This window comes from Sciurus carolinensis, chromosome 6 (assembly GCF_902686445.1).
Source record: "Sciurus carolinensis chromosome 6, mSciCar1.2, whole genome shotgun sequence".
Lineage (NCBI taxonomy): Eukaryota > Metazoa > Chordata > Mammalia > Rodentia > Sciuridae > Sciurus > Sciurus carolinensis.
Window position 1 is genome coordinate 117,298,208 of NC_062218.1, and position 6,809 is coordinate 117,305,016.

The 6,809-nt window shown below is 36.9% G+C and overlaps 1 pseudogene; it reads right to left on the reverse strand.

The window, feature by feature from the left end:
• Positions 1–1,931: 1,931 nt before the first annotated feature.
• Positions 1,932–3,011, reverse strand: LOC124987561 (protein NDRG3-like; annotated as a pseudogene).
• Between the last annotated feature and the right edge of the window lie 3,798 nt (positions 3,012–6,809).

Consider the following 6,809-nt stretch of genomic DNA (forward strand, 5'->3'; position numbering starts at 1 on the left):
TAGGCTGGTTCCATAACTAAACTATTGTGAATTATACTGCTGTAAACATGGGTACTCAAGTATTGCTAAAGTATGCTGACCTTAATTAATTTGGCTAAATACTAAGGCATTTTATATCTGAATTATATTGTGGTTCAATATCTAGTCTGTAGAGTAAATCCTACTCTGTACTCATATTTCTGAAGAGTTTGTACTAATTTACAATTTCATCAACAGTTTGTATGGTTTCTTTTCTCCTCACATCCTTATCAGCATTTATTCTTATTTGTATTCTTGATGACTGCTATTCTAACTGCAGTGAGATAAAAATCTCAATATAGTTTTGATTTTCATTTTCCTGATTGCTAAAGATGTTGAAAATTGTTCTATATGTTTGTTGGCTGTTCTTATCTTTTTTTCTTCGGGTAACAATGAAACAGAAAACTTTAATAATTTGTAAAAAGTTGTACTCTAGCAGAGTAATGCCTTCCTTATCTTAGTAGAAAACAAACAAAGTGTCTGAAAACTCTCTTCTCAAGATTTGGAACTGTGTAACCCTGAGCTTGCATCTCATGCTTCTGAGAGCTGGGCCCCTGCTTGTGGCATGGATCTCCACAGTTACCTTACCCTCCTCCCTGTGGTGACCTCATTGCTGATAGCAGACTGAAGGCTACAGTCTTACCTGGATATGCTGCCCTTAAGACTGGTCCCTTCCTGTCTACAAAAGGGAGTTCATAAGATTCAGAATCTTTCTCAGAAGTGGGTTGTGTATCTGTTTAGTTTGGCTTCCATGAGTTTGCCGAAATCAAGGTTACAATTACTCAACCTGAAATTGTGTTAATGGCTGTTGCTCTTCCCCCATTTGTGTTCTCACCTTTGACATGATTTTTAGGCCATATCTCTCCTTTTTTTTGGGACTGAGGAATGGAGAACTATTCTCCACAATAGACTTGGTAGGTACTTCTTATAGATGTGTAGACATCTGATAAGTGGTAACAGATGTTCAGAGACAGCAGTTTTGCTCTGCTGAGCAGAGGCCTGGCATTTTTTCCCCACCTTTTTGTGGTAAGAGTTTAGTAATTAAGTCACTCCTTTGGAGTAAACTCCCTATTTTTCCAGAACCTCATAGTTCATGGGCTCCCAGAAGGATATAACCCTCCCTTTTCTTTATAGGATGCATATGTGAATCCACTTGGACAAATGCAGTGGCTAGCCACTCTGCCTACCTCTCCATGTGACAGGCAACACTTCTGCTGTTGGTCACAATCAATCACTGGTCCAAAGAGTAATTATGCTTTTCCACATTCCTCAGAGCTGCTATCTTCAGAAATCATTCTGCAACTCTTATTGACCAATTTGGAACCAGAAGAGAATCTAGTGGCTTATCTCACTTAGATATCCGTTCTGCACATTTGTCTTAAAATATCATTGGGAATGCATACAAAAGAAGGAAGGAAGGAAGGAAGGAAGGAAAGAAAGAAAGAAAGAAAGAAAGAAAGAAAGAAAGAAAGAAAGAAAGAAAGAAAGGAAGGAAGGAAATGAAAAAGAAAAGGTCCCTTTTTATGTTTTGGCAGAAGTGACACAAGGAAGCATGTCCAAAATCACTTTGCACTTTGCACGCACAAACAGACACATGTGCTTGCACACACATGGAGTTGGGATCAAAGAATCTTAGATACATCATTAGTGGAACATAGACAAAGCTGGCAAGAGAAGATGTGGAGATCAGATCAGCTAAAGTTGCTGGAATGTTACAGTAATGGTATGGATATGGTTCTTGGAAGATATGAAAAAAGGATAGGTGGATAGAGAGAATGATAAATCCAGGCTACTAGGAGAGTTCAGTGACCATGCATGAGTTAAAGATAAAGGAAGCCAGTTTATGGGATGAAATATTATGGAATGTTGTCTGAAGAAGGGTAGACTTGCATGGTCCAGGGAGGAGTGTCTGCTTAGCAGGACACCTCCATGGTCTGGTGACTATCTAGGGCATCAAGGAACACACAGGATTCTTGAGTTCCATCTGATTGATTGCTGGTGACAGACCGGCTGAAGGGACTTTCTTCAGAGTCAATGCTACTTGAGGTTCAGTGGGTCTGGAATCTGCCGAGCCAGGTCATGTAGTCTATTCCCTGCAAAAAGTATTTGAAGACCTTGGTGAGCTTCCTGGTCTAAATTACTTGGGGCAGTCCCCCACAGTCTGCCATGTTTAGCATGCATTTATAGGTTTGAGAAGAGAATTACATTCAACCACAGCCTCAATAGCAGGTGAATTGTCTCCTATCATCAATAGTGTAGAGCACTTTAATGTTTCTTATCTGTTACCATTTTGACCCAGTATGGGTCTTTCAATCTCTAGGAACACAGGAAGAACTAACTGTAGGTTTTCTTGGTTGATATCTTGGGCTATATGTAGTCTGTATGTTTGAATCAAGTCTAGGTTGGCCTGCAACTTTTCCTGCCCAAAGTGATGAGCTGAAATAATGCACACAGTAGTGGTTGTCAAGCCTGAGAGTTTGGAAGCTGCCTAGTTAATCCAGTCTCTAGTACATAGGTCAATGTTAATGAGCACAAGGCCTTCCACTAACTCTGGATGATGGAGTGCAAACCTGTTGAGGATGTAAGTCCAATCCCAATGATGCTTTTCCGACTTAAGTGGGTAAGAACAGGAAGCAGCATTTCAGCCAGTTCATCCACTGTGGGATACTAGTACCCTGTTGGGAAAGAGGGTACCCCTTCCTGCTGGCCTGGAGTCCACATGAGAGACAACAAAGTGCTGGGTGATCTCTTGCCTATCTTCAAAGTTAAAGAACATGTTGAAACAGCATTTATCGTTTATCCCAAGTCATGATATGTCAGGATGACCGATCCATTTTTCCTTTTGGTAAACCTCTTATAGTGATGTGGACCATACCATGAGTTGTTTCTATATCATGTTCCTGACAGTCAAAGTCCTTGAAATTCCATGTACCATTCTTATCATTTAGAAGTGTCTTGATCTCTGTGAGTTGGACATCCTAAAGTGCATCCATTAGGACAGATGAGAGTAGAAGGTTCTCAAGAATAAATCAGTAACCCTGAGGTATGGATGCCAGCAGTCGGTGTGGCAGGGGCAGTGGTGAGGGGTTGGGGAGGTGCAGCCTTGTGTTTCTTCTTTTGAGAAATGTTTTTTAGTTAATTTTCACATTAATTTATTGGGTTATTTGTATAAAATTGTTTGAGTCCTCTAAAAATGTTTAGCACCCATTTGTGATAAAAACCTAGAAGAATCTAAAATAGAAGGAATTTCCCTCAATATCATGTAGGATATATATCCAAAAGCAAAGTCAATAATACTGAGTGAGGGAAAAGTGAAAGAATTCCCCCTAAAAATCGGAATAAGTCAAGGATACCCACTCTCACCACTCCTATTCAACATAATTCTTGTACTTTTAGAGAAGTTAGGTAAGAGAAGGAAATGAAAGAGACACAATAGAAAAGGAAGAGGTCAAATGCAGATGATATAATCCTAACATTCAGAAGATTCTTGAAGTTCTTTTCAAAGACTTCTGGAGCTGATGAATTCAGTGAAATAGCAGGATACAAAATCAGCATACAAAAATCAATTGATTTTATATATACCAATAATTATTATGCTGAAAACAAATCAGGAAAATAATTTTATTCACTATAATCTTAAAAATAATAGAAATATAGGAATAAATCAAACCAGAGGTGAAAGATTTCCATAATGAAGTTACAGAAAAGTAAAAAATAAAATAGGGAAGATACTAGGAGATAGAAAGACCTTCCATGTTCTTGGATAGGTGAAATAAATATTGTTAAAACAGACATATTAACAAATGTGATCTACAATTCAATGAAATCTCATCAAAATATCAATGGCATTCTCCAGAGATCTAGAAAAAACAGTTGTGAAATTCATATGGAATGAAAGAGACACAGAATTGCCAAAGCAATTCTGAGCAGAAAGAGCAATGCTGGAGGCATCACAATACCTCCAATATTAGGTTATCTAGACACAAACATAATGACATGATTTTTAGGGAAGGAAAATGATTGGTTCATAATAAGTGAATAATCCAGATTGATTCTAATCAAGATTTCAAATGATTAGAGAATGTAAGTGAACAAAATGAAGGAAAAATATATGTTTATTTGTCTAGACAAATGTACATACAATTTATATATGAAAATATTGTCATGGAGTGGTTGGAGAATAAGTCCTCATCCTCCATAATATTCAAAAATCAATAAAGAGCTACAAAAGTATAATATCAAGACATGTGGCACTGTCAAAAAACAAAAAGATTGGAAAATACATTTTTTTGTATATAAACATTGTTTTTTATTAAGTGAAATAAAATGGTCTATATAAATTAAATCATATCAAGAAAATTATTTAATGTGAATGAAGGATACAATCCAGCCTAAAGGTAGATATTAGAACTAGAGGCACAGAACACTGGTTTCGATTATGTGCAGAATGTGTGTGACACTGGAATTATATCTCAGCATTGCCCAACAGAAAGCATATATTAAGAAGGATGATTATAAAAATACTGCAGAATATGAACCTCCTCTGAATTCATTTATGGATACACCAAATAAATATCTACTGTTATGAATCCCTCTTAAATTTATAAATTAATTAGATACACATAAAACAAAAAAACCTACCATCAGATAAGTAGGAAAAGTTGGGTTATACTAGAACATTAACATTTCTTGAGCAATAATCCTTATAACTGGGACAGAATGCTTAAATCCACTGTCACCCTGAGTACAGGAAAAGAGTTTGGGTCATAAATATAATACATTAAACTCTAAATCATTTGTAGTTTGAATTTTATTTTATTTTTATTTTTTTATTTTTATTTTTAATTTTTTTTAATTTTTTTTACGTTTACATAGGGCAATGATGTTTATTTTTTTTCCCATCCCCCCCACCCCTCCCACCCCTCTTTTCCCTCTATACAGTCCTTCTTTCCTTCATTCTTACTGCTCTCCTTATCCCTAACCATAAACCTAACCCTAAACCTAATGCTAACCCCTCCCACCCCCCATTATATGTCCTCATCCGCTTATCAGCGAGATCATTCCTCCTTTAGTTTTTTGAGATTGGCTTATCTCACTTAGCATGATATTCTCCAATTTTGTCCATTTGCCTACAAATGCCATAATTTTATCATTCTTCATTGCGGAGTAATATTCCATTGTATAAATATGCCACAGTTTCTTTATCCATTCATCAACTGAAGGGCATCTAGGTTGGTTCCACCATCTGGCTATGGTGAATTGAGCAGCAATGAACATTGATGTGGCTGTATCTCTGTAGTATGCTGATTTTAAGTCCTTTGGGTATAGGCCAAGGAGTGGGATAGCTGGGTCAAATGGTGTTTCCATTCCAAGCTTTCTGAGGAATCTCCACACTGCTTTCCAGAGTGGCTGCACTAATTTGCAACCCCACCAGCAATGTATGAGTGTTCCTTTTTCACCACATCCTCGCCAACACCTATTGTTGCTTGTATTCTTGATAATCGCCATTCTAATTGGGGTGAGATGAAATCTTAGGGTAGTTTTGATTTGCATTTCCCTTATTACTAGGGATGTTGAACATTTCTTCATATATCTGTTGATTACTTGTACATCTTCTTCTGTGAAGTGTCTGTTCATTTCCTTAGCCCATTTGTTGATTGGATTATTTGTATTCTTAGTGTAGAGTTTTTTGAGTTCTTTATAGATTCTGGAAATTAGCGCTCTATCGGAGGTATGGTTGGCAAAGATATTCTCCCACTCCGTAGGCTCTCTCTTCACATTTCTGATAGTTTCCTTTGCTGGGAGAAAGCTTTTTAGTTTGAATCTATCCCAGTTGTTGATTCTTGCTTTTATTTCTTGTGCTATGGGAGTCCTGTTAAGGAAGTCTGATCCTAAGCCAACAAGTTGAAGATTTGGACCTACTTTTTCTTCTATAAGATGCAGGGTCTCTGGTCTGATTCCGAGGTCCTTGATCCATTTTGAGTTGAGTTTTGTGTAGGGTGAGAGATAGGAGTTTAATTTCATTCTATTGCATATGGTTTTCCAGTTTTCCCAGCACCATTTGTTGAAGAGGCTATCTATTCTCCATTGCATATTGTTGGAACCTTTGTCTAGTATGAGAAAATTGTATTTATTTGGGTTTGTGTCCATGTCCTCTATTCTGTACCATTGATCTACCTGTCTATTTTGGTACCAATACCATGCCGTTTTTGTTACTATTGCTTTGTAGTAGAGTTGAAGATCTGGTATTGCAATACCCCCTGCTTCGCTCTTGCTACTGAGGATTGCTTTAGCTATTCTAGGTTTTTTATTCTTCCAGATGAATTTCATAATTGCTTGCTCTATTTCTGCAAGGTACATCATTGGGATTTTAATTGGAATTGCATTGAATCTGTATAGCACTTTAGGTAGTATAGCCATTTTGACGATATTAATTCTGCCTATCCAGGAACATGGGAGATCTTTCCATCTTCTAAGGTTTTCTTTAATTTCTTTCTTTAGTGTTCTGTAGTTCTCATTGTAGAGGTCTTTCACCTCTTTTGTGAGATTGATTCCCAAGTATTTTATTTTTTTCGATGCTATTGTGAATGGGGTAGTTTTCCTAATTTCTCTTTCTGAAGATTCATCACTTATGTATAAAAATGCATTAGATTTATGAGCATTGATTTTATATCCCGCTACTTTACTGAATTCACTTATGAGTTCTAAAAGTTTTCTGGTGGAATTTCCTGGTTCCTCTAAATATATAATCATGTCATCAGCAAACAGGGATAGTTTGAGTTCTTCTTTTC